The sequence below is a fragment of the Hemitrygon akajei genome, chromosome 10, assembly GCF_048418815.1.
Source record: "Hemitrygon akajei chromosome 10, sHemAka1.3, whole genome shotgun sequence".
Classification (NCBI taxonomy): Eukaryota; Metazoa; Chordata; class Chondrichthyes; order Myliobatiformes; family Dasyatidae; genus Hemitrygon; species Hemitrygon akajei.
This window is the reverse complement of record NC_133133.1, coordinates 83539595-83566584: the sequence shown is the minus strand read 5'-3', so window position 1 is coordinate 83566584 and position 26990 is coordinate 83539595.

The window sequence follows — 26990 nt, the reverse complement described above, 5'->3', positions numbered from 1 at the left end:
TCCCCTTAGATCCCGTGCCTCCTTACTTTCTCAATAAGCCTTGCATGGGTCCCTTGTCAATATGCATTCTATTTAAACAACACACACAAAATGCTGGTGGAACAGCAGGCCAGGCAGCATCTATAGGGAGAAGCGCTAACTGCCTGTTCTCCATCTCCCTCTGGTGCTACCCTCCCCCTTTCTTTCTCCCTAGGCCTGCCGTCCCATGTTCCCTTCCCTTCTCTAGCTCTGTATCACTTTTGCCAATCACCTTTCCAGCTCTTAGCTTCATCCCACCCCCTCCGGTCTTCTCCTATCATTTCACATTTCCCCCTCCCCCCACCTACTTTCAAATCTCTTAGTACCTCTCCTTTTGGTTAGTCCTGATGAAGGGTCTCAGCCTGAAACATCGACTGTACTTCTCCCTATAGATGCTGCCTGGCCTGCTGCATTCCACCAGCATTTTGTGTGTGTTGTTTGAATTTCCAGCATCGGCAGATTTCCTCGTGTTTGCATTCTATTTACTTAAGTCAGGTAAAGGTTGTACGCAGAGGGACTGATAAAATTAACATTTGTTGGAGACTTGCTAGATCAAATCTGTGATTTGTGGATATAAAATAAGTTTGTTTCACAGATTATCTCCTCTGAAAACAGCTGACAACAAAGATTTTGCTTTCTGAACACTTTGGGGTTTATATTATGCATTTTGGGCTGCTGATCATGAAAATCACGATGAAATTTTCCTATGATGCACCAGTTTTCGAAATCATCTATTTTGTTATTTAAATTCATAATTCAAGTTAATTAAAATGTTGCCCACAATGTAAGATGAAAGGTAGTCTATCTGTTCCAGACATGCCTGGAAATCCTCAGACAGGGTAGATGCTTTATGACAGGACAGATTTCAGAAAGGCTATAAAAGTATCTCACACACACCATTCTATGCATTGCATTTATATGTTTCATCATTAAACGCTTAAAACACTTCTTCACTGTGGATCGAAGTACTACTGGACAATGGTTGTTGAGGCCAGGCACAATGTTCTTCTGAAGCACCGTTACGATTAAAGCCTGCTTGAAGCAGGTGTGTACCTCAGACTACTGAAGTAAGAAGTTAAAAACTCCAGCCAGTTGATCAGCAAGTCTTTAATACTTGGCCAGGTACCCCTTCTGGGGTGAATGCTTCCTGTGGGTTCACTTACTTGAAGGATGCTCTTACATTGGCCTTAGAGATGGTAATCACTGGATCATTGGGGACTGTGGGAGTTTGTGATGGTTACTCTATGTTGTAGTGGTCAAAACAAGCATAGAAGGCATTGAACTCATTTGGAAGCAAAGCCCTATTGTCTCCTATGATGTTGTGGGGATACACTTGTCTATGACCGTTTTTATAAAGCCCATGATGAGTCCTTGATTCACTTTGTTAGAGGTGATAACATTCAAGCCCTGCCACAACTCTCGAGCATTCATTGATCCAGGTTTAGTCCAGAATTGTCACTTCGCCTGTGAGGTGGCTTTCTGGAGATTCTAACTGGGCCTCTTGTAGCTTCCTCAGTCGCCAGACTCTAATCTGGCCCTCAACAGATCTCATGGATCATCCAGGGCTTCTAGTTGGGGAATTCTGAATGATTTTGTGGGGACACACTTGTCTATGACTGTTTTTATAAAGTCACATCGCCGAAGTAATCCCATAGCCACTCCTCTGTCTCCTGCGACCATCTCTTTGCTTTCCTTACCTCTGGGTTTAGACATAAATTTTGTGTCAGTTATACCAGTCAGAGAAGAGAAATAGACTGTCCAAAGCAAGACATTAATGCAAAAAGAGACAAGTCCATGGAAGTGCAAGAGGTGTCTCTGTTACTGCAGAAGGGTTGGGTTGCACAGGTTGGTTCGAAAAGCTGATGGTTGTCCATGACTGCATGCCCTGGAGGCTGAGGATCTTTGTTGATAAGTGTCACCTTCTTGAGGCAGCACATCCTGTAGGAGGGGACGGCTGTACCGCTCGGATCCATGCACGTGTCTGGCTCCAGTTTGCGTTAATGCATGAGACATGGTGAGGAACATCGAAGCCTTGTAGATCTGGCAGTGTCCTCAGTTTTCCTTTGTGAATGATGTTTATGCTGATACTGAATGGCATACATGGCATAACGCAATCCACTTTTCAGGCACAGAACTTTTTAGTTGTTTAAAGAGTTCATGCCAGTATCACTTTAGCAGTGTCCAGAGCTTTTTACAAATTTGATCATTTAAAATCCCTCAAAATAAAACTAAAACAGTTTATGTTTCACATCTTCATTATAATGTATGGTGAATATTAAATGTTAGCAATTAACTCAGATTTGAAAAAAGGATTGTTGACAATGCATACCATCAGGGATTGAATTCAGGCTTTGAAACTGAGGGAAAACAAGCTTGGAATATAAAGCATAAAATCTGAATTGTGTGCAGATGTGTGTTGGCCCTTGATATGGTACCAGGTTGGCAGTCTTCTGTTACTCTTGGCCATGCTGTTTTGGAATCTGGCTGGCAGCTCTCTGTGTGAGTCAGGTTGCTCGTCACAGACAGTCTATTCAATTAACAGAATACCCACACTGTTTAAAAGCCACCCTGTACCACTTCTGTGCTGCAGATGGCCTTTACATCTGGCAAAGGCTCTATTTCTGCAGACAAGACGATAATTCAGTTGAACAGCTGTCTGTTTTGACAAGCTTGCAGTGTCACACACACTGAAAAGACAAGTGGTGACAGATTTTCTGTCTTGCAACACTGTGCAGATTAATAATAAGATAAGGACTGACTGACACAGATTTCAGAGCAAGAAAGAAAAAGGAGCCATATTGATCTGGGGGTCCCACTTAGATTTTTATGATTTGCATTGTCTGTGACAAAAACTGCTTATCAGATCATCACTTACCACATTACTTCACCAAACAATGGCAGAATGAAGAAGCATCAGTGATGTCTTGACACTTGCACGTTAACAATTTATAGAAAAACAGTTTAAAATATCCGTTGTACTTTATTGCATCACAAAATTAACTGTATTTCAGAAGTATTTCACTGAGTCTAAAGTAATTAGTATGTTTAGTTTGTGAAAAGCTTAAGTACAAATTCTTTGTCTTTTTGGTTGAACTTATCCATCAAATTTTGGGGTAACTTTACAACCCTTCAGTAGCTGGGGAGAGCTAATGAATGGCATGTTTCAATATACTGGGAAACTAGTAAGGTGCAGGGTAGGAATGAATATTTTAGATCTACATCCAATCATCGACCTACCTGTACCACCAGTGAACTCAAATCAGACAGAAGTCCTGAACATTTTTCAAGCCTTGTAATGCAAATACAGTCTTTAGTCAGTACTTTAGAATGGCTTAGATCCAAACTCCCTTAAACAGAAATATCTGACAACCCAACCCATCTGCCGTTGCTATTGCGTACAATGGTACTTGAATCTGGTGTTCATCTGCAGGAATAAACAACTAGAGGGCTGCCCCACTGATCCAGAGACATGATTCCAGGTCTCACCACAGCAGCTGGGGAATTTAAATTAAAGTCCTTGAATAAATCTGGAATTAAAAACAAAGGTATTCTCATTTACTACTGGATTACGAAATAAACACATCTGATTTACCAGCGTCCTGCAGGTCAGAAGATTTTTGTGATCACCTGGTCTAGGTTGTATGCCACTCTAGACTCATGGCACTGTCTCCCCAATTCATCTCCAGCTAGCCAAACTCTGTCCTCTTCATGTACCTCAACCTCTGTGTAAGTGCAATAATGCTCTTCTTCTCATATGGGACCAAGTTTCACATTATTATCATACTGAGAGGCAGCTGTTCCTGAATCTCTGACTAGGTATAATAGAAGTTAGCCTAAGCTAACGTTCCGCCCCTTAGATTCCCCACCAGAGGCACCATCTTAATATCCACCCATAAGCTCTGGTGGTTTAAAAGCATTCTGAGCACCTCACATTTTCTTAACAGAAAGTAGACACTAGGTGTTTAGACTTCCCTAACAAATATAATCTCCTATATATGCTTTCAGATTTGAAAATGTTTTTGCATCTTTATCTGAAACTTTATAATCTTTTCCTGCATGGTGCCTGTAACTGTTCACAATTTTCCAAGTATGGACAGAAGAAGGTTCTATAAATGTTCATCAGCAAGCCTGCACTTCAGTTTTACTCCCCTGGAGCCAAACTAACACTGTTATATTTTCATGTCATATTGGCTTTCTGACTCTAAAGATATGCATGTGTTCATTCACTCCACTTTCCCATTCATTTGGTTTCCATGGCAACTCCAGATCACACTACAACAAAACTAAATTGTCATCCACAGGCTTAACGGCAACTTATTGTGATCCATCTCTGATATCCTCAGAAGAAATTTTGATTCCATTGATTTGCTGCCTAGTATTTGTTCTTGCTGATTATTGTTTGAATGGTCAAAGAAAATAGTACCAGTTTATTGTATTGAGTAATGCGAGGCGGTTGTCAATTGTGGGTCAATGATTATTTCATGGCCAATCTCATCAGCTCTACCAAAAGGTGTTGTACAAGCTTATAGTCAAAAATCTTCCTTATAGGATCTAGGCTGGATACAAAACTATGATTCAAAGCTGATGGTTAGACAGGCAAATAGGACTTCCATTGGAGCATTGAAGAGGTGCTCCTCAAGCTTATGTTGAATTTAGTTGGAATGGTGTAAGAAGCCATGGACAAAGGGGTCAGAATACAAATGACTTAGAGGCTCAGAAACATGCATAGCAGCTGTGAAAATCATGTTTGATGAGCCAAGAGACAGATCAAATTTCTTCAGCAGTGCGTACAAACAAAAATGGCTGCAATGACATTCCCAACACAAAACACATTTTCAGAAAAAGTACCCAAGTTTTAAGTATACTTCAGAAAAAAATACAGGCCTGTCTTTGGACATTATAATCGCTTGCAGTTCATTTTTTACATTAAACTTATAAAGAACTTGTGTGCAACAGTATTCCTTAGATGATAAGCATGAGCAAGGTGATTGTATATTGGTTTAGATCTGATGCGATCAAGTTGCTGGTGGCATGGTGACATTGCCAGCTTTGATCACTAACCCTATTTAATTCTGGGACAAGAACTGGTGCATTTTGCTCTGTAGATTCTTAGTTGTCTATGTTGCAAGAGAGCTAAAGCTTCAATGTAAGCTCTGAAGAGATTTTGGACCTCTTATCTGTTATGCATAAATGTGAAATAGCATGCATTCATGTGGTTACCAAGGGAATGAAACACCCAGCATCTGTGGTGAATGTATTTGGGAGATCTGTGTTGTCATTGATTGTATAAAAGGTACACAGTTCAGAGGAATCTTCAAAACTTCATTTTATACAACAGGAAAAAGGTTGGACTGAAACATGGACTGTTCCAGGGATCTTAGAATGAGACAGGTAGAGCATAGCAACTTCCATAGATCTGCGAAATAAACCCTGTTCTTTTCCAATATTTTTCTAATTCTGGCTTACAATCAGCAGCCTGAAAAGTCAGCAGCGTTCCATTCACCATTAGTGTTGCATTACTTGCTTAGCATTTCCAGCACTTCCAGCTTTTATTTCAGACTATCAGCATCTACAAACTTAGAGTCATATACTTACACCACGGAAACAGGCCCTTTGGTCCAAATTCTCCATGGAGACTGTGGTGCCCAGTGAGCCAGTCCTATCTGCCTGAATTTGGCCAATAGCTCTCTAAACCTCTCCTATCCATTAACACATCTGCAGGGTTTTTAAATATTGCAAATGCATCTGCCTCAGCCACTACTTCTGACATCTCAATCCAAATACACATTGCTCTTTGAATGAGGAAGTTCATTTTAATCTCCTGCTTCTGATTTTCAATATGTGCTGTCTGGTTTATAACACCTATTACCGGGGCAAAGGGCTATGTGCTGCCAGTAACCCATATGATTTTACATGCTCTACCTCTACAAGATCACCCCCTCTATCTCCTCTGTATGAGGCTATAAAGAGAAGTGATAAGGACTGGAAAAGAAAATGCTGTGAGTTAGTTAGGAAGCTGAAAAGCAGCATCTCAGAATTACTGCTGGTGCTATGCACTAGTGAAGATAACGGTAGGATGCTTTTGCAGATCAATGTGCAGCTGAAGAATTCATGTTGGGGCAGGCTTTCAAATTTGTGGATTTGGGATCTCTTCTAGGGAAGGTATGATCTGTGCAAAAGGGACAGGTTACACCTGAGCTCGAGGGGGTCGATATTCTTGTGGGAATGTTAACTGGAACTGTCGGGGTAGTTTTAAACTAGTTTGATGGGGGAGAGGAAGCAGAGTATTAGATCAGGGGATTGGGCAGTTGATATAAAGATAGATGTAGGATGTAGAGAGGCTGTGAGGAAGGATAACAGTGGAAAGACAGAACTGCTGTCAGCTGGATGGGTTGAGATGCAAGAAGTATCAGGAACAAGGGTGATGAACTTATGACAAGGTCATTTCCTGGAACTCCAGTGTTGTGATGATTGCAGAGACCTGGCTCTCACAAGGGCAGAAATGGCTGCTGGATGTTCTCAGGTTCAGATCTTTCAAAGGGACAAGGAGGGAGGTAAAATAAGCGGTGGGGGGGGGGGGGGGGGTTGCATTGATAATCAAGAAGAGTATTACAACCACAGAAAGGGAGGACATCCTGGAAGAAGTCAACGTGGCTGGAAGTCAGAAACAGGAGGGAACTATCAGTTTATTGAGAGTATTCTATGGAACTTCCAATAGCAACAGAGACACTGGAGTGTAGATGGGAGGCAGATTTTGAAAAGATGCACAAATAAAGGGTTTGTAATCATGGCAGAGTTCACCTTCCCTAATATTGAAGGGATGGAGCTTGTTGGGTGTCTCTTATGATGATAGGCTGAACAAGCTGGGTCTTTTCTCTTTAGATTTAAGGAAAATGAGTGATGACCTGATAGATGTGCACAATATGATGAGCCGTAGATCAAGTAGCCAGCCAGAGTCTTTTTCCCAGAGCTAATAAAAGAGGGTAGGGGGGCCAAACTTTTAAGGTGTTTGGAGTAAATTATAGGTGCGATGTCAGCGGTGTTTTCACTCAGAGAGTGGTAAGTGTGTATTGTGTATTTAATATTTCAGAAGTTTTTGAGTAATATTGTAAGAGCATTCCTGTTCATTTAAATAATTCAGTGCAGGTGATATATATACAAAAATGAGAAATGTCATGATGTTACCATGTGATACATGTGCACTTTGCTTAAAGAAAACAAGAAGTTAAACTGGCATCTGTCTCGTGTCCTTCTTTTAATTAGTTCAATGTCCTGGGATTACAAACCATAACAGTGGCAATGATGTATTTTTCAAATGAACCCAAGATAACTACCTACCTGTTGAAGTGCAGTGAGATGCTCAAGTTAAAAAAAAGGGCAGTAAGAAATGGTTGACAAAAAAATATAGCACAGCATGCATCTCTTCAAAAAGGGAGACAGAGACAGTCGAATTTATAGAAAAGGCAGAAATGGCAGAATTTAGGGGTTCATAAGCAGTGAGTACTAGATGATAATAATCATAAAAAGAATACAAATGATTGGTCACAATCCCCATGCCACATCCCGTCTCCTGTAATAGTCAACTGGAAGCGAATTAAGAAAGGCGCTGGATGATGTCACAACTGTCTTCATGCCAAACACCATGAACTGTTGTCCAACAAAGAGCAATTAGTTGTTGGTGCCAACCTGAGTGCCTCTGATTGGAAAGCATATTGGACTAAGGAAGGACCATGCTCCTCAGAGGAATTGTGAAAGTGATGAAAGCAGTGGCTTCCAACATTGAAATACTACGTTGGAAAGTGCATGGTCATGCTCTTTGGTGGAAGAAATAAATGGGCAGACTATTCTTTAGATGGGGAGAGAATTCAAAATCCAGAGATGCAAAGGAACTTGGGAGTCCTTGTACAGGATACACAAAAGGTTAACCTCCAGTTTGAGTTGGTGGTGAAGATGGCGAATACAATGTTGGCATTCATTTCCAGAAGTATAGAATATAAGAGCAGGGATGTGATGTTGAGGCTCAAAAAGGCACTTGTGAGACCACACTTGCAGTATTGTGTGCAGTTTTGGGCTCCTTATTTTCGAAAGGATGTTCAATTGGAGAGGGTTCAGAGAAGATTCACGAGAATGATTCCAGGAATGAAAGGGTTACTGTATGAAGAACGTCTGGTAGCTCTTAGGCTGTATTCCCTGGAATTCAGGAGAATGAGGAGAGATCTCATAGAAATTTTCTGAATGTTAAAATTCCTGAACAGATTAGACATGGCAAAGTTATTTGCCATGGTAAGGGAGTCTAGGAAAAGAAGGCATGACATCAGGATTGAAGGACATCCATTTAGAATAGAGATGTGGAGAAATGACTTTAGTCAGAGGGTGGTAAATCTGTGGAATTTGTTGCCATGAGCGTATGTTATTGGGTGTATTTAAGGTGGAGATAGATCATAAGCCATTATTTTCCTCCAAATGAATTGGGGAAAATATAACATTTTCACCATGAAATTGCTTCTGGGGTAAGAACTGTGTACTGGTCGGAAATTTCTCTCCTTGCTTGTCCTCTGAAGGCATCAATTATGTTGAAGTGAAGTAGGTTGAGAGTATCTTCACGTTATTGGTATCAAAAAGATTATTCCCTCTCAATGACTGTATCATAGAAGCTACATATTACTGCTCCGAAGGGCATTAGCTTTGAAAAAGAGGTAGGGCAGTCAGTTCCAAATCAGAATACTCTGAAATTGAAATCCCACTCCACTAGGTCCTGCATTAATTGCTGGCTATATTAATAAAATGCTGAATTGTTACAATAAGGATAGCTTAATGGAAAGAAGTGGTTTTGGGGGATATGGAACTAGCTTGGTGAACACCATGGTTAGTTCAAAGAGCCTATTTCCATCTCTTTAGCACTCTGCCTTGGTGAGTGCTGACCTTTGGGTAAGATGAAAATTGATTAACCCTTCTATCTGTTCAGATGGATGTGAAAGTTATAACCAGGCTAAAAGTACACCAATGACTGAGCAACACGCAAAGTGCTGGCAGAGCTCAACATGTCAGGGAGATAAACAGTCAATGCTTCAGGCTGGGACCCTTCAGCAGGACTGGAAAGGAAACGGGCAGAAATCAGAAAAAGAAGGTGGAGGAGAGGAAGGATTACAAGCCAGCAGGTGACAGGTGAGACCAGGTGGCGGAGAAGTTGGGTGGGTAGGGGAGGAAGATGAAGTAAGAAGCTAGGAGGGGATAGGTGGAAGAGATAAAGGGTTGAAGAAAGAATATAATAGGAGAGAAGATAGTGGAAAGAGACAGAAGGAGGAGGGTGACCTTAGGAAGGTTTTGGGCAGGTGAAGAGAAGAGAAGGGCTGAAAGATAACCAGAGTGAGGAATAGAAAAAGAGAGAAGGAGGGAGTGGGGAACTAATGCCAGAAGTTATAGAAATGAATGTTCATGCTATCAGGTTGGAGGTTACCCAGGTGGAATATGAGGGGTTGCTCCTCCAACTTGAGCAGAGGAGGCCATACATGCAAGAATGGGAACTGGAAGTCATATTGCAATGGGATCTTGCCTTTTGCAATGGACAGAGTGAAGGTACTCGACAAAGCAGTCCTGCATCAGGTCTCACCAACGCAGAGGAGTTCCACATCAGGAGCATCAGATTACCATGACAGACTCACAGATGAAATACTGGAAGTACTGTTAGGGAGCCTGAATGGTGGTGAGGATTGAGGAGTAGGGGCAGGAGTAGCACTTGTCATGCTTGTAACCAGGAGAGTGATCAGTGGGGAAGGGCAAATGTACAAGGGGATCACGTAGAGTGTAAAGCAGAGAGAATGGGGGAGGGAAGTACGTGCTTAATTGCAGGATCTTGTAGATGGTGGAAGCTACAGAGAATGATGTGCTGTGTGTGGAGGCTTGTGGGGTGATAGGTAAGAACAAATTGAACTCTATCCCTGTTATGATGATGGGAAGATGGGGTGAGGGCAGATGTGTGGGAAATGGAGGAGGTCGACTGATTGAAACTAACAGGTTGAAAGGCCTTCTTCAATTTATTTTTCAAAAAAAATTCTAAATTGATAATCAACTGTATCTTCTAGCATCACTCTCAGTAGTGAAATTGATACTAGAACAGAATCAGCAAACTATTCTAAAAATAGCAAGTGGATAAAACAATTAGTTAATATTTTAATTTTGGTGCCAGAGTAGCAAGGTCACCATTAATGTGTTCCATGCTTTTTCCAGCTGCAACTGGAAGGCAACAAGTAATTACAGGGGTTTCATCTTCAGTGCTGGTGGCTTGCATGGTTAACCTCAAGAGGATGACTGCTAGCACATGATAAGTTGGAAGCTATTACAAAATTGCATTTAGGCCTTCAAGTGGCTTCTCGCAATATTGTTTCAGCATGTACTTCTCTGGCACAGTATTGTGTTTGAGAGATTGTAACATTATTGAAAGGAAGATTAAATAAAACATTTTGAATCCAAAGAAAGCGCAGGACAATAGGAAGAGAGCAAGGCTGAGAGACTAATTTTAAAATACTCCAGCTAGGAGCCAACACAAATTCCAAGAATGAAATCTATGATCTTGAGATGTGCACCCATTAACCGATAAAATTCCTGGGAAAAGCTTGGAGCCATTCACTAGCCTGTTGAGATGTTTGTGAAGCTTTAGTTTAATTAAAGGTAGCCATGTTTGTTTTTGATTAAATAGTACAGGAACCTGAGATGAAGGCAGTTTAAAGGCAGAGTGCAAATGTTGTTCTCCCATTAAGACTGCCCTGCTGTGAGCTTTCAGAAAGCTTTGTTTCCCTGGCTATTCCCTCAAAGACAGACAATGCAAGGTGTGATTTTGCTGAACAGATCATACTGATTACACTGCTCCCAAAAAGCTTTATCATTTCATTGCTTCCTCTTAAAGATGCAATATTTTAATGACCATGAAGAAACCGCTCTCACACTGAAAAATGCATGAAGCTTATTCTTTATGGTGTGTTACTGAAAACCTTAAAGTGCTGAAGTTTTTTATCCTCCCAAGAAAATGTTTCCTTTCTGTTTCTTTCTTTCCAGATTTGACCTTGAATTCACCAACTCCAACTTTTATTTCTTCTCAGGCTTTGCACGAATACCTAATTTTTCATCCTGGTTGGCTGGAGCCATAGATGTTTTCTCCTCCTGCTCACTCTGGTCTATGTGCCTGAATTCACACTCTCACCAAATTGCTACACACATGCCCCCTTTATGTGAAGGCTGTCTAAATACCAGCAGATGCAATTAGATCATGTTTGACAAGATGGACTCTTGACCTCACAATTTACTTTGCCTTGGGCCTTGTCAACTTGCATTGCACTTTCTCTGTAAATGTTACACTTTTTCTACATTCCAAGACAGTTTTTCCTTTTGAACTTCCTCATGTGATGAAATGATCAGTTTGGATGGCAAGAAAAACAAAGTTTCTCACTGTATCTCAGTACATGTGACAATAATAAACCAATATACCTCATAAAAAAAACCCTGCACCTTTTGTTCTCATGAAATTTTGCAGCAATTATTGTTGCCAGTGAAAAAAGAAATCCAGTTATCTCTTAATAGTGACACCCAGTTCTTCTGAGAACTCAGGAACCAAATCTCCTGTCAACTCAAGGTCCAGATCTTACTGCTATTTGTTAACAATTCTGTATTGAATTGTTTTCATTTAACCAAGTGCGTTTGAGTCTTTGGCGTATTTGACAATGGAATTCCCGAACCTGCCATTTTCCACGTCTTTTATTTCCATGAATAATTCAGCGCTTTAAGGAACAAAAGTAATCAGAATCAGAGTTATATTTATTATCATTGACTTAGGTTGAATGAGATTTGTTGTTTTCCAGCAGCAGTACTGTGCAAACATATAAAATATCAAAAAAAAGGAGAAGTAACTAAACAGTGCAAAACAAGGAATAAAGAGACGGTGTTTGTGGATTTATGGGATCAGAAATCTGATGATGGAGAGGAAGGACCTGCCTCAGAATCATTGAACATGTATCTCCTCCCCATGATAGTAATAAGAGAACATGCCCTAGATGGTGAGGATCCTTAATGATGGATGCCAATTTCCTGAGGCACTGCCTCGTGAGGAAGTACTCAATGGTGGAGAGAGTTGTGCTTATCATGGAACTGGCTGACTCCACAACTTTCTGCTGCCTCTTGTAGTCCTGTGATTTGGAGCCTCCACACCAGGCAAATAGTTATAATGTTTTCCACCATAAATCTATAGAAATTTGTAAGGGTTTTTGGTGACCTATTCAATGTCCGCAAGCTCCTAATGGTAGAGTTATTGGAGTGTATTTGTTGCATCAATATGTTGGGCCCAGGATAGATCTTTCAAAGATGTTGACACTCAGAAGCTGCTCACCCTTTCCAATGCTGACCCCTCGATAAGGACTGACATCTCCTTCCTGAACTCCACAATCGACTCCTTGACATTTAGTGTGAGGTTGTTGTTGCAACACAACTCAACCAGCTGATCTATCTTACCCTTGTATGCTGTCTTATTGTCATCAGAGATATATATTATGTAAAGCTAACTGCCTGACATGTTTACAGAAATCATTATATGTTGTGTTTCCTTCATGTTTATTGTTGCTGAATATTTCCAAATGTCAGCAACGAGCTCCAATATTTCAGGAGCTAAACAGTTTTGAAAGCTGCAGATGCTAGAAATCTGAAACATAAATGTATAATAATGAAATACTCAGTAGGTTAGGCAGCATCTGTGGGAAGAGAAACAGAGTTAATGTTTTAGTTCAAAGACCGGTCATCAAGTTAACTTAAACAGTGGTCTCCAACCACCGGGCCACAGACCGGTACTGGGCCGCAAAGCACGTGCTACCGGGCTGCGAGGAAACAATATGATTTGGCAATATGAAACGATATGAGTCAGCTGCACCTTTCCTCATTCCCTGTCATGCCCACTGTTGAACTTGAAATAACCTATAAAATCATACCAAATAACACATAAAACCTAAAATAACACTAACATTTAGTAAAAGCAGGAATGATATGACAAATACACAGCCTATATAAAGTAGAAATAATGTATGTACAGTGTAGTTTCACTTTACAGAATCGGGAAGATTAAGCCAAAACTGATCTGTAGAGAAAAAAAATCGGCACGTACACGCATGTGCACGTCATGTACGCACACGTCACACTTGTGCACACAGGTGCCCGTGCAAGGCTTCATGGTCATGGTAGTCTTTCTCAGGGTAAACACAAGTGTCCCGTATTTGACTGCTGCTTTTGTCCCTTATTTTGGAGTGAGAAAGTTGGCAACCTTACTTGAACAACCCCTCCACTCCCGTCGGCCGGTCCGCAAGAATATTGTCAATATTAAACCAGTCCGCGGTGCAAAAAAGTTTGGAGACCCCCGAGCTTAAAGACTGAAACACGTCACGCATCTATGTCATACAACAACTATTCCATAGACAACCTGTTTCCACAACAAACCTGACCCCCAACTGATTACAGAGATTCCCTTTGTTACCCCTTCTCCAATTTTATGCCATCTCTTTTTCTGTTTTGATGAAGGGTTTACTCTAGAAACAGTAACTGGTTTCTCTTGCCACGGATGCTGCCTGATCTGTGAGCTCTTTCTGCATTTTCTGATGTTGCTGATTGATGATGGCTTTTCCTAACATTTTGCATTATATTATCTCATCTACAAGATTCTCTTCCATCACAGAAGGCCAGTCACACATGCAGATTCACATTCAGAATGATTTATTTGTCACAGATACATCAAAGCATAGAGTGAAATGCGTCATTTACGTTGACCAACAACACAATCTAAGGATGTGACACGTGGTCAGTGTGCATTCAGCACTGATGCAGCATGTCCACAATGCTCAGCAAAAACACAGAACACAACAAGTAACAAAACAACAACAGCAAAACCTTCCCCTTCCCTCCCAGCCAATCACAAATCCATTCATACAAACAGGACAGCTGTTTGGAGGCTTCCAGCCTCCAGTGGACACTTAGACAATGGGCTCATGACTTTCCCACTGGATTCTCAGACTCATAGAGTCGGTGCTTAGGCCACTGGGCTTTGGCTTCCAGACTCCTGATGGGGATTCTGATTACTCCAAGCTTCACAGTCAGCACAAACATCCACAGTAAAGCTCTGAGGCATACTGCTGACAAGAGAAACCAGAATCCCTGCTTCCCTCAAAACCGCAATATTGTTTAGGTCTTGTGGTCTTATAAATGTCATCGATATAGATACAAATTGGAGAAAAGAGACTCCAGGTGCAGGGATGTGGAGCAACAGACAATCTGCTGCAGGAACTTGTTGTGTCTGTGCACAACCACATATCTACTAAATTAAAGCAGGCACATGGGAGGTCGCTTTAACTTGCAGCGAGAGAGGGAGAGAGAAAGCAATCTATGTGTGTACAACAGCGTATGCGCAGACAACAGATCAATACGTGGTGCTAAGGGGTGGGGGGGGGTCATTGCTCTAAAAGAAATAGATCCATAAATTAAACTTCTTCCCCCTTTAGAATAAAGCGACATAACAACACATTCAATTTCCCCTGCTTAAACCCATATTCCAAATAAATATGCTTTCAGTCTAATAGTCCATAACTAACTTCATAGTTCTAAAGGTTCAGTCTTTTGGGTGGCACTCTGTTTCATTCAGGATGGCGCCTCTGGACCTGTGGAGTGGCATCAGGTTTGGTAGGCGTCTTGTTGAAGATGTTCTCTGTTTCCAGTGTCATGTTGCTCTAGCTGACATCATCACTGAGAGGTAAGATGGTGACTGTAAAATATCTGCCTCATGGGATGCAGTCGACTCAGGACTGTTTTTTGTTGTGCATCTCATCCACATGATGACACCGTGTGTGATATCCAACATCCACGATGTAAAAACACAAAATGCTGGCAGAACTCAGCAGGCCAGACAGCATCTATGGGAGGAGGTAGTGACGACGTTTCGGGCCGAAACCCTTCATCAGGAGGGTCAACCTCCTTTGTGTTTTTATTTATGTATCACCCTATTTATTTATTTATTTATTTATTTATCTATCTATCTGTCTGTCTGTCTATTTATTTATTTATTACCGTTCATCAGGAGGGTCAACCTCCTTTTGTGTTTTTATTTATTTCCGGCATCTGCAGATTCACTCGTGTTGCCTTTGAATCCACTATGTACATCAGTGGACCAGTTCCTGTACAGTGTCTATGAAAAATATTCATCCCCCTTGGAAGTTTTCACGTTTTATTGTTTTACACCACTGAATCACAGTGGATTTAATTTGGCTTTTTTGACACTGATCAACAGAAAAAAACTTATTCATGTCAAAGTGAAAACAAATCTTTATGAAGTGATTTAAGTTAATCACAAATATAAAACTCAAAATACTTGATTGAATCAATATTTACACCCTTTAATCAGACACACCAAATCATCACTGGTGCAGCCAATTTGTTTTATAAGTCACATTATTAGTTAAACGGAGATCTGTGTGCAGTCAAGGTGTTTCAATTGATTGTAGTAAAAATACACCTGTGTCTGGGAGGTCCAACTGCTGATGAGTCAGTATCCCGGCAAAAACTACAACATGAAAACAAAAGAACATTCCAAGCAACTCCGTGAAAAGATTATTGAAAAGCACAAGTCAGGAGATGGATACAAGGAAATTTCCTAATCACTGAATATCCCTTGGAGTACAATTAAGTCAATCATCAAGAAATAGAAAGAATATGACACAGCTGTAAATCTGCCTAGAGTAGGCCATCCTCAAAATCTGAGTGACCATGCAAGAAGGGGACGAGTGAGGGAGGCCACCAAGAGACCTGTGACAACTCTGGAGGGGTTACAGGCTTCAGTGGCTGAGATGGGAGAGACTGCGCATACAACTGTTGTCCAGGTGCTTCATCAATTGCTGCTTTATGGGAGAGTGACAAAGAAAAAGCCACTGTTGCAAAAAAGAGTTTGCCAGAAGGCATGTGGGAGACCCTGAAGTCAGCTGGAAGAAGGTTCTATAGTCTGAGGAAACTGAAATTGTGCTTTTTGGCCATCAGACTAAACACATCACCCAAAACACACCATCCTTACTGTGAAGCATGGTGATGGGTGACTGCGCCATGTTGTGGAGATGCTTCACTACAGCAGACCCTGGAAGGCTTGTGAAGGTAGAAGGTAAAATGAATGCAGCAAAATTCAGGGAAGTCCTGGAGGAAAACCTGAGGCAGTCTGCAAGAGAACTGAGACTTTTTTAAAAAAAATTTTTATTAGTTTTTCAAAACATTTTACAAAATTAAAAACCCCAAATCCCAATGAGGAGCATTAATTCAGAGCAAGGTTAAGCATACAATAACAATATGCTACAGAGGAAGAGAATTTAACAAAAAAGCACCTAAATTAAAGACAAGTGAGCTTAGTGTCCTCCCCAAACCCCACAACACAAGAAAAAAAAACAACAATTCCAGACCAACCACCACACAATATAGAGAGTATAAGTCCGGACAGTCAAACTCCCAGACTGTGAATACACTTAGCAACAGAGGATAATAATGCCTACTACCAGAAAAAAAAAGGGAGCTGAAAGCAAGGGACCGAAAAGAAAAAAAAACCCTAGTCAAGAGGAAGGTTATGAAAGTACTCGATAAAAGGCCTCCAGATCTTATGGAACTTTAAATCCGAATTGAGAACTGAATAATGAATTTTTTCGAGGTCCAAGCAGGCCATAATGTCGTTAAGCCATTGCGCATGAGTGGGCGGGGCAACATCTCTCCATCTAAGGAGGATCAAGCGTCTCGCCAGGAGAGAGGCAAAGGATAATATTCGGCATTTGGTCGGAACCAGACATAAATCTGTCTCGCCCCAAAAACCGAACAGAGCAATTAAGGGGTTAGGTTCTAGGTGCTGATTCAGAATACCCGATAGTGTAGTGAAGACATCTTTCCAGAATTTCTCCAAGCTAGGACAGAGCCAGTACATATGGATGAGAGAGGCCACGCCCCTCTTGCATTTATCACAGAGCGGACTAATGCCAGGGTAGAATCGAGATAGTTTAGATTTAGACATATGGGCTCTATGAACAATCTTAAACTGTAAGAGACAATGGCGAGCACAAAGAGAGGTTGAGTTAACCGATTTGAGAACTGAATCCCAGCTCTCCTCGGATAAGGAGATATTTAAATCCTGCTCCCAGGCCATTTTAATTTTATCCACAGGGGCCCGTCGTAAGGCTGCTAGTTTATCTTGGATAATTGAAATTAAACCTTTACCTAGTGGATTAATGGAGAGAAATAGGTCCATAGCATTTTTCGCAGGCACTTCAGGAAAGTTAGGAATTAAAGGAGCAGTAAAGTGTCGGATTTGGAGATAACTGAAAAAGTGAGCGTTAGGCAGGTTGAACTTAACAGAGAGCTGTTGAAAAGAAGCGAAGCGATTATCAATGAAGAGATCTTCAAAATGTCTAATGCCCTTCCTGTACCAAACATGGAATGCTGAATCGAACGTGGTAGGTAAAAAAAGGTGATTATGTGCGACAGGGCTAGAAATGGAAAACCCCTGGAAACCATAGCATTTCCTGAACTGAGCCCATATACGCAAAGTGTGTCTAACCAGAGGATTAGCTATTGATCTGGGCAGACTGCTAGGGAGTGCAGAGCCAAGAAGTGCAGATATAGATAATTCTTTAGATAGATAGATAAATAGATAGATAGATAGATAGATAGATACTTTATTCATCCCCATGGGGAAATTCAACATTTTTTCCAATGTCCCATACACTTGTTGTAGCAAAACTAATTACATACGATACTTAACTCAGTAAAAATATGATATGCCTCTAAATCACTCTCTCAAAAAGAATAATAATAGCTTTTAAAAAGTTCTTAAGTAGTTTACTTAAATACATTAAATACAATCAACCCCGGCACTTTAATATATCTTACTCCTGGAGCTCAACTCCATTGCCACCCAGTTAGGGCACTCAGGTTGACCGTGGAAGAAAGACCAGAAGGCAGCACAATGTATATTAGCTGCCCAGTAATATAAGCGAAAGTTAGGTAAAGCCATGCCACCCTCTTTTTTAGATTTTTGGAGGTGGATTTTATTAATTCTAGAGCGCTTATTCTGCCACAGATATGACAAAATAATAGAGTCTAAGGAATCAAAAAAAGATTTAGGAATAAAAATTGGGATAGATTGAAATAAGTATAAGAATTTGGGGAGAACAAACATTTTGACAACATTGATACGACCTACCAAGGACATAGATAGAGGTGACCATTGTACCAGACTCTGTTTTGTAGCATATAAAAGATTGACAAAGTTTTCACGAAAGAGATCTTTAAACTTCCTTGTGACTGTAATTCCAAGATAAGTAAATTGATTATGGACTACTTTAAAAGGGAGATCACGAAATGTTAGTTCTTGTGCTTCTTTATTAATTGGGAAAAGTTCACTCTTATGTAAGTTGAGTTTATAGCCAGAGATCTGGCTAAACTGGTCAAGAAGTGAAAACATTAGAGGTAGGGATGTAGACGGATATGAGAGAAAGAGTAGTAGGTCATCAGCATAGAGAGAGACTTTATGCTCAACACCCCCTCTCCAAATCCCGGTCAGTTCAGGACATTTTCGAAATGCTATCGCCAGAGGTTCTATAGCCAAATCAAAGAGAAAGGGACTTAAGGGGCATCCCTGACGGGTGCCACGTTTGAGATTGAATACTTGGGATTTCTGAAAGTTAGTTAGAACAGAAGCAGTAGGACACAGGTACAGCAATTGGATCCAAGAGATGAAACTTTGGCCGAGTTCAAATTTTTCTAAGACTGCAAAAAGGTAGTTCCACTCTATACGATCAAATGCTTTCTCCGCATCAAGGGAGATAACACATTCAGGAGTCCCAGTTGGAACTGAGTATGAAATATTAAATAGACGCCGAATGTTAAAAAAAGGGAGACGGTTTTTAATAAAGCCTGTTTGGTCATCAGAGATAATGGAGGGAATAACGGTTTCTAATCTATGAGCCAACACTTTAGCTAAGATCTTTACATCAACATTGAGCAGAGAGATCGGCCTGTACGAGGAACACTCTGTTGGGTCTTTGCCCTTTTTTAAAAGAAGAATAATAGATGCCTCATTGAAAGAGGGTGGCAATTTGCCGTAGTTAAACGAGTCAGATAATACTGAAAGTAACTGAGGAGAAAGAAGAGAGGAGAATGATTTATAAAATTCCACAGGGAACCCATCAGGTCCAGGAGATTTCCCTGAGGACAGTGCAGAAATTGCAAAAGATATTTCTTCTAGTGATATAGGCGCATTAAGTTTGGCTTTGAAATCAGATGAAAGTGAGGGGATATTCAGATTCTGTAAAAATTGATCCACAGAGATATTGTCATTCAGGGATTCAGAGGAATAAAGCCGAGAATAAAAAATTTTAAATGCGTCATTAATTTCTAAATGATCCGATGTAAAGTCTCCGTTCTCCTTCCGGATCTTTGTAATACGTTGTTTGGCTTTAGAACGCCTCAGCTGATTGGCTAGGAATTTACCAGACTTATCCCCATGAATGTAAAAACGGCTCTTGCTTTCGAGAAGTTGACGTTCGACAGGTTGAGTGGACAGAAGGTTAAATTTAGTTTGGAGTTCAACGCGCTTCTTGTATAATTCATGGTTCTTAGTTTGGGCATATAATTGATCCACATCTTTAATCTGGTTAATGAGGTCTCTCGATCTGCACGGGATCTTCTATTGAGATTTGCTGTGTAAGAGATTATTTGACCCCTCAAATATGCTTTCATGGCATCCCAGACAATCTGGGATGGCACTTCAGGTGATGTAATAGTGTTAAAATAGAAGGTTATCTGGTCTTTAATAAATTTTATGAAATCATCATCCGATAATAAAGTTGAATCGAACCGCCAGTGTTTGTTCCTCTGAGGGAGACCGGGAAAGTTCAGAGAGAAGGTAATTGGGGCATGATCAGAAATCAGTATACTCTGATAGTCACAAGTGTGGGCAAATGGGATAAGTTGGTTATCGAGTAGGAAATAGTCAATTCTAGTGAAGGTATGGTGAACATGTGAGAAAAAGGAATAATCTCTCTCCGTAGGATGGAGGAAACGCCATATATCAGAGATACCAAAATTAGAGAGAAACGACTGAATAGCTAAGGCAGATTTGGTAGGTGATCTGGGAACAGAGGACGATCGGTCCAGTTTAGGATCCAACCAACAGTTAAAGTCACCACCCAATATAAGAGAGTATGAGTTTAAGTCTGGTAGTGAGGAAAAAAACCGTTCAAAAAAGTTAACATCATCAAAGTTGGGGGCATACAGGTTTGCTAGTGCAACTTTAGTGTTATATAGTTTACCAGAAACAATAATAAAACGGCCATTTGTGTCCGATATTTTATTATGGAGTTCAAAAGGAATATTTGAGTTAATAAGAATGGAGACTCCACTAGCTTTAGCGGCAAAGGATGAATGAAAATGCTGACCCGCCCACTTGGACAGAAGCCGGGAGTTATCGAAACAACGAATATGAGTTTCTTGGAGGAAAGCAATGTCAGCTTTGAGTTGTTTAATATGTGAGAATACCTTCCTCCTTTTAACAGGGTGGTTCAGTCCCTTTACATTCCAGCTCACAAATTTAAGTGCACTAGCCATTATCAATTACTAATGCATAAAAGGCAGCAGGCATATAAAAAATCAAGTGGTACAATAGCAGTCTGGGAGCAGAGATGTAAACATAGATTCGTAAGGTCAAAATATAAACATGTCCTAAACAATAAAGAAATGTTGGAACTGGAAAATCCACCCCACCCACACAACCCAAAACTAGATGGCTACCAAAACAAGTAGCTAGCTCTACCAAAAAAATTAACCCAAATACAACTTCCAGATCTGTGTCATTGACAGCAGTTCCGTATAAATGCTATAACAAACAGTAACTAGTTTATGCACTAGAAAACATAACTACAGATTAGAACACCTTCTGCCGAGATATACAACTTAATACAGAGAAAATCGGAAGAAAACCAAAACTAACCTACCCGTGAAATATTATAGAAGGATAAAGTAAGAGAAAGGGAAAAAAAAAGGTAAGAAGGAAAAAGAAAAAAAGAGGAAGGGGAAAATTATAAATTCAAGACGAGTATTTATCAACCGTTTACCGAGAAGGGAGAAAAAAACATTCAGAGAATGGAAAAAAAAGGGGGTGAAGAAAAGAAAAAGATAAAATAAATAAGTATTTAAAACAGAGGAAAAATAAATCAGCAGTTGAACTGTGAACCGACAAACGGAGGCCTTCACTAAAGACTTCAAACCTCCAAAACAAGTTAGATTTAGTTGTAGAACTCTGTAGGTAAAGTTATACAGAGGTGAAAATAGATTACACACACACCAAATCCCGGGAGAGATTGTCAACAGCCTTTAGAGTTTCAGTGAATAATGTCTGAGTGATTCAAGTGAATTCCGAGTCCAGAGAAAGTAATTTTACTACGAGGAGTACTTATCCACCATTTTAGGAAGTCCGATCAGATTCCGAAGATGACTGGATAGCCGGAAGACTTGCCACAAACGCTTCAGCTTCCCTCGCTGATTTGAACCACTTGAATTCCCCGGTATTAAACTTGATTCTTAGGTCAGCAAGATTACGAAAGGAAGGTTTGAAACCACGATCAAAAAGCACTTTCATTACGCCTTTATACTCAGCGCGCATCTTTAAGGTCTGGGGTGCAAAATCTTCCACAAAGCGAATGGTTGTATCCTGGAAAGAAAAAGAGCCTCTGCGACATGCCTCCACAATCAGACTGTGTTTTACCTGGTATTGATGTAAACACAAGATTACTGGTCGCGGACGGGTGCCCAGAATTCCGGGGGGGGCGTTAATTCTGTGTGCCCGTTCGAGCTCGGGCGGGTTTGGAAGCAGATCCTTCCCGAATATCTCACAGAGAAACTCGGCGAAAAACTTCACGGTTGACCCCTTCTCAGTTGCCTCTGGTAATCCCAGAATTCTGATGTTACAGCGTCTGCTGCGATTTTCGAGATCCACCATTTTGGAAAGAAGTTTATTAGATTTTTCCTCTAAGCTGGAACAGAGAGTCTCCAAGTATCGAACCCGACTTTCTGAAGCTTCAGAAGTCGAATCGATGCGAGATAAGTGTTCAGCATGTTTGTCCACTTTATCGTTGATCCGACCCAGTTTGTCTTCTAACTGTTTGAAAGCGGTTTTAATTTCCTTTAAGATTTCGTCTCGGAGATTTGCAAGCGCCTCCATCGTCACGTCCGACGAGGTCGTAGTTTCTTTTCTCCCGGATTTAGAACTCTTGCTAGACATTGTAGGTTAGATATATTCACAGGCAAGTAAGAGATACCGAAATAATTCCTATCTAAGCTTTATAAAATGGAGACATTTAGTGCAAAGGTAGCGACAGTAACGGAACAAAAGTTCGGAGCAGCTAAGCAATTGCCATCTTACCGGAAGTGGGCGAGAACTGAGACTTGAGAGAACATTAGGTTTCCAGCAAGACAATGACCTCAAGCATAAAGCCAAAGCTACACAGGGATGGCTTAAAAACAACAAATTTAATGTCTAGGAGTAGCCAAGTTAGAGTCCAGACCTCAATCAAATTTAGAATTTGTGGTTGGACTTGAAAAGGTCTGTCATTCATGATCGCCATGCAATCTGACAGTTTGAGCTGTTTTGTAAAGAAGAATGAGGAAAAATTGCAGTGTCCAGATGTGCAAAGCTGATAGAGACCTATCCACACAGACTCAAGCCTGTAATTGCTGCCAAAGGTGCATCTACTAAATCCTAACTTGAAGGGGGTTGAATACTTATGCAATTAATTATTTTGTGGTTTATATCTGTAATTAATTTTAATCACTTTGACAAGGAAAACTCTTTTTCTGTTGATCTGTGTCAAGAAAGCCAAATTAAATCCATTGCGATTCAATGTTGTAAAACAATAAAACATGAAAACTTACGGGGGAGGGGGGTGAATACTTTTTATAGGCACTGTAGCTATCCTACTGGGTGCCCACTTGTCTTCTCGGCAATCACCCGCTTGGACTTCCTGTCCAATATCGAAGCTCTTTGCTGATTCAATTAGCAACTGGCAGAACTACTTATTCTGCACTTCCCTCTCTAGATCTGGTTTCAGGAGGTTGATGCGAGATCTCAGATTCCTGTTCATGAACAGCATTGCAGGTGTTTGATTTGTCGTTGCACGAACAGAGTTCCGATACACAAAAATGAAGTTGGCCTCATTGTGCTGTAGAGAAATGTCCTCCTTGTCCAATTTAATAGACATATTGAAGGTTTGGATAAACCTTTCAGCTGATGCATTTGTTGCTGAGTTGTGACTTGCTGACTTGAAATATCTGATGCCATTTTTCTTTATGAACAGTTTGAATTCTTCTGACGTGTACTGTGGTCTGTTGTTCATCACAATTTGTTCTGGTAAGCTGTTTCTGGTGAAAATAGCCCTCAGAACAGAGACAGTCTTTGCTGAGGTTCATTAGTACAACCTCTGGCCACTTCAAATGAGCATCCACTGCAATCAAAAACAATGGAGTCTATGAATGGCCCAGCAAAGTCAATATGTACTCTTTGCCATAGTGAAGATAGACACTCCCGGGGGGGGTGGGGGGGGGGGAGCATTTTAAACTTTGTGGCATCCCAAACAGCTTTTGGCCAGGTCTTCAATCTGGCTATCTATTCCTGGCCACCACACATAGCTCCAGGCGAGACATTTCATCTTGTCTGTATCCAGGTGTCCTTCAGCAGATTCTCTAACACTTTGGTATGCAGTTTAGAGGGAACCACAACAAGAGCTCCACGTATCAGCGTTCTTTGATGTACTGGAAGTTATCTTGCTGAGAACTCTGGAAATATAGGATTTGCCATGAGTTGGCCATCTTTGCGTGGTGATGTCATAGACTTTTGACAATGTTGGGTCATTCCATGTTTTCCCTCATATTTTGGAATTTGTTACCGGCAACTGGTCTGCCATTGTAGTATAGAACACATCTGCAGGGTCAAAGTATGAAGACTTTTCTTCTTCAGATGCCAATAGTGGGAGACGTGACAAGTCATCAGTGTGGCTGTCTTGTTTGGTACCCTTGAACTCTATGTCATAAAAGTGTCCTACGTTGTAACTAGGTGACAATCATCACTGGAATCCCCTTCCTGGGACTGAAAATGGACACACGGGACTGGTCATCTGTCACTAGCGTAAACTTTTGTCTGTAGAAGTAGTGGTGGGACTTCTTTATTTCCCATACTCTCTGTCCATACATTACAAAACTCATCTGTGGGGAAAAGCAATTGTCAACACTCAGGACTGAGAATGGGAAGGGTAGATGACCACTACAAAGAGGGGAGGGAAACAATGGGTCAGGAGCATGAAGTGATGCAGGGCTTCATGCAGAGTCTTCAACCAATCCTTTATCCTCACAGATGTTGCTCAAGCTGCTGAATTCCTCTAACAGATTTTGCAAAGAAGAATCATCAATTATTACCCAACTGTACAGCAACATTTAATCGTAAAGCTGTGGCTGGTGGTTCACAGAATTTTTCAGAAGCAGATTTAAGACTTCCACAGGGAAGTAAGCAGAGAAGCAGAAAGGTACAACATCTCTCCAGTCCCGTAAGTCTCCAGTGTTTTTATTTTACATATTTAATATTTTAATTTCACTGATACTTAAATTCTAAATTTTGGTGATATTCAAAAGCATTAAATATTCTGAGAGCTTTGGCAGCCAGTTAAGCCATTACCTCCACTTTATCAGCTTTGCATTTTATGAAGTGTTGTAGGCCAGTTGGGGAACATAATTTAATGCTCGGTGATCTACAAAGTTAATGTAGATTACCATGTTAAAATCAAGAGATATACTTAACACATGCCACATTTTATTACTCTTCAAGCCATTAGAAACTATACAAATATCATTTTCTATAAAACACAACAAAACATATATTAATAGGAAGAGCAAACACGAGGAAATCTGCAGATGCTGGAAATTCAAACAACAACACACACAAAATGCTGGTGGAACACAGCAGGCCAGGCAGCATCTATAGGGAGAAGCGCTGTCGACGTTTCGGGCCGAGACCCTTCGTCAGGACTAACTGAAAGGAAAGATAGTAAGAGATTTTAAAGTAGTGGGGGGAAAGGGGAAATGCGAAATGATAGGAGAAAACCGGAGGAGGTGGGATGAAGCTGAGAGCTGGAAAGGTGATTGGCGAAAGTGATACAGAGCTGGAGAAGGGAAAGGATCATGGGACGGGAGGCCTCAGGAGAAAGAAAGGAGTGGGGGGGGGGAGCACCAGAGGGAGATGGAGAACAGGCAAACAGCTAAATATGTCAGGGATGGGGTAAGAAGGGGAGGAGGGGCATTAATGGAAGTTAGAGAAGTCAATGTTCATGCCATCAGGTTGGAGGCTACCCAGCCGGTATATAAGGTGTTGTTTCTCCAACCTGAGTTTGGATTCATTTTGACAATAGAGGAGGCCATGGATAGACATATCAGAATGGGAATGGGACATGGAATTAAAATGTGTGGCCACTGGGAGATCCTGCTTTTTCTGGCGGACCGAGCGTAGGTGTTCAACGAAACGGTCTCCCAGTCTGCGTCGGGTCTCACCAATATATAAAAGGCCACACCGGGAGCACCGGACGCAGTATACCACACCAGCCGACTAACAGGTGAAGTGTCGCCTCACCTGGAAGGACTGTCTGAGGCCCTGAATGGTGGTGAGGGAGGAAGTGTAAGGGCAGGTGTAGCACTTGTTCCGCTTGCAAGGGTAAGTGCCAGGAGGGAGATCGGTGGGAAGGGATGGGGGGGACGAATGGACAAGGGAGTCGCGTAGGGAGCGATCCCTGCAGAAAGCAGAAAGAGGAGGGGAGGGAAAAATGTGTTTGGTAGTGGGATCCCGTTGGAGGTGGTGGAAGTTATGGAGAATTATACGTTGGACCTGGAGGCTGGTGGGGTGGTAGGTGAGGACAAGGGGAACCCTATCCTGAGTGGGGTGGCGGGTGGATGGGGTGAGGGCAGGTGTGGGAAATGGGAGAGATGCGTTTGAGAGCAGAGTTGATGGTGGAAGAAGGGAAGCCCCTTTGTTTAAAAAAGGAAGACGTCTCCTTCATCCTGGAATGAAAAGCCTCATCCTGAGAGCAGATGCGGCGGAGACGGAGGAATTGTGAGAAGGGGATAGCATTTTTGCAAGAGACAGGGTGGGAAGAAGAATAGTCCAGGTAGCTGTGTGAGTCTGTAGGCTTATAGTAGATACCAGTAAATAGGCTGTCTCCAGAGATGGAGACAGAAAGATCAAGAAAGGGGAGGGAGGTTTCGGAAATGGACCAGGTAAATTTGAGGGCAGGGTGAAAGTTGGAGGCAAAGTTAATGAAGTCGAGGAGCTCAGCATGCGTGCAAGAGGCAGCGCCAATGCAGTTGTTGATGTAGCGAAGGAAAAGAGGGGGATGGATACCTGTATAGAGTTGGAACATGGACGCTTCTACAAAGCCAACAAAAAGACAGGCATAACTGGGACCCATGCGGATGCCCATGGTTACACCCTTGGTTTGGAGGAAGTGGGAGGAGCCAAAGGAGAAATTATTGAGAGTAAGAACTAATTCCACTAGACGGAGGAGAGTGGTGGTAGAGGGGAATTGGTTAGGTCTGGAATCCAAAACAAAGCGAAGAGCTTTGAGACCGTCCTGGTGGGGGATGGAGGTATATAGGGACTGGACGTTCATGGTGAAAATAAGGCGGTGGGGGCCAGGGAACTTAAAATCACTGAAAAAATTCAAAGCGTGAGAAGTGTCACGAACATAGGTGGGAAGAGATTGAACAAGGGAGATAAGACAGTGTCAAGGTATGCAGAAATGAGTTCGGTGGGGCAGGAGCAAGCTGAGACAATAGGTCTACCTGAACAGGCAGGTTTGTGGATCTTGGGTAGGAGGTAGAAACGGGAAGTGTGGGGT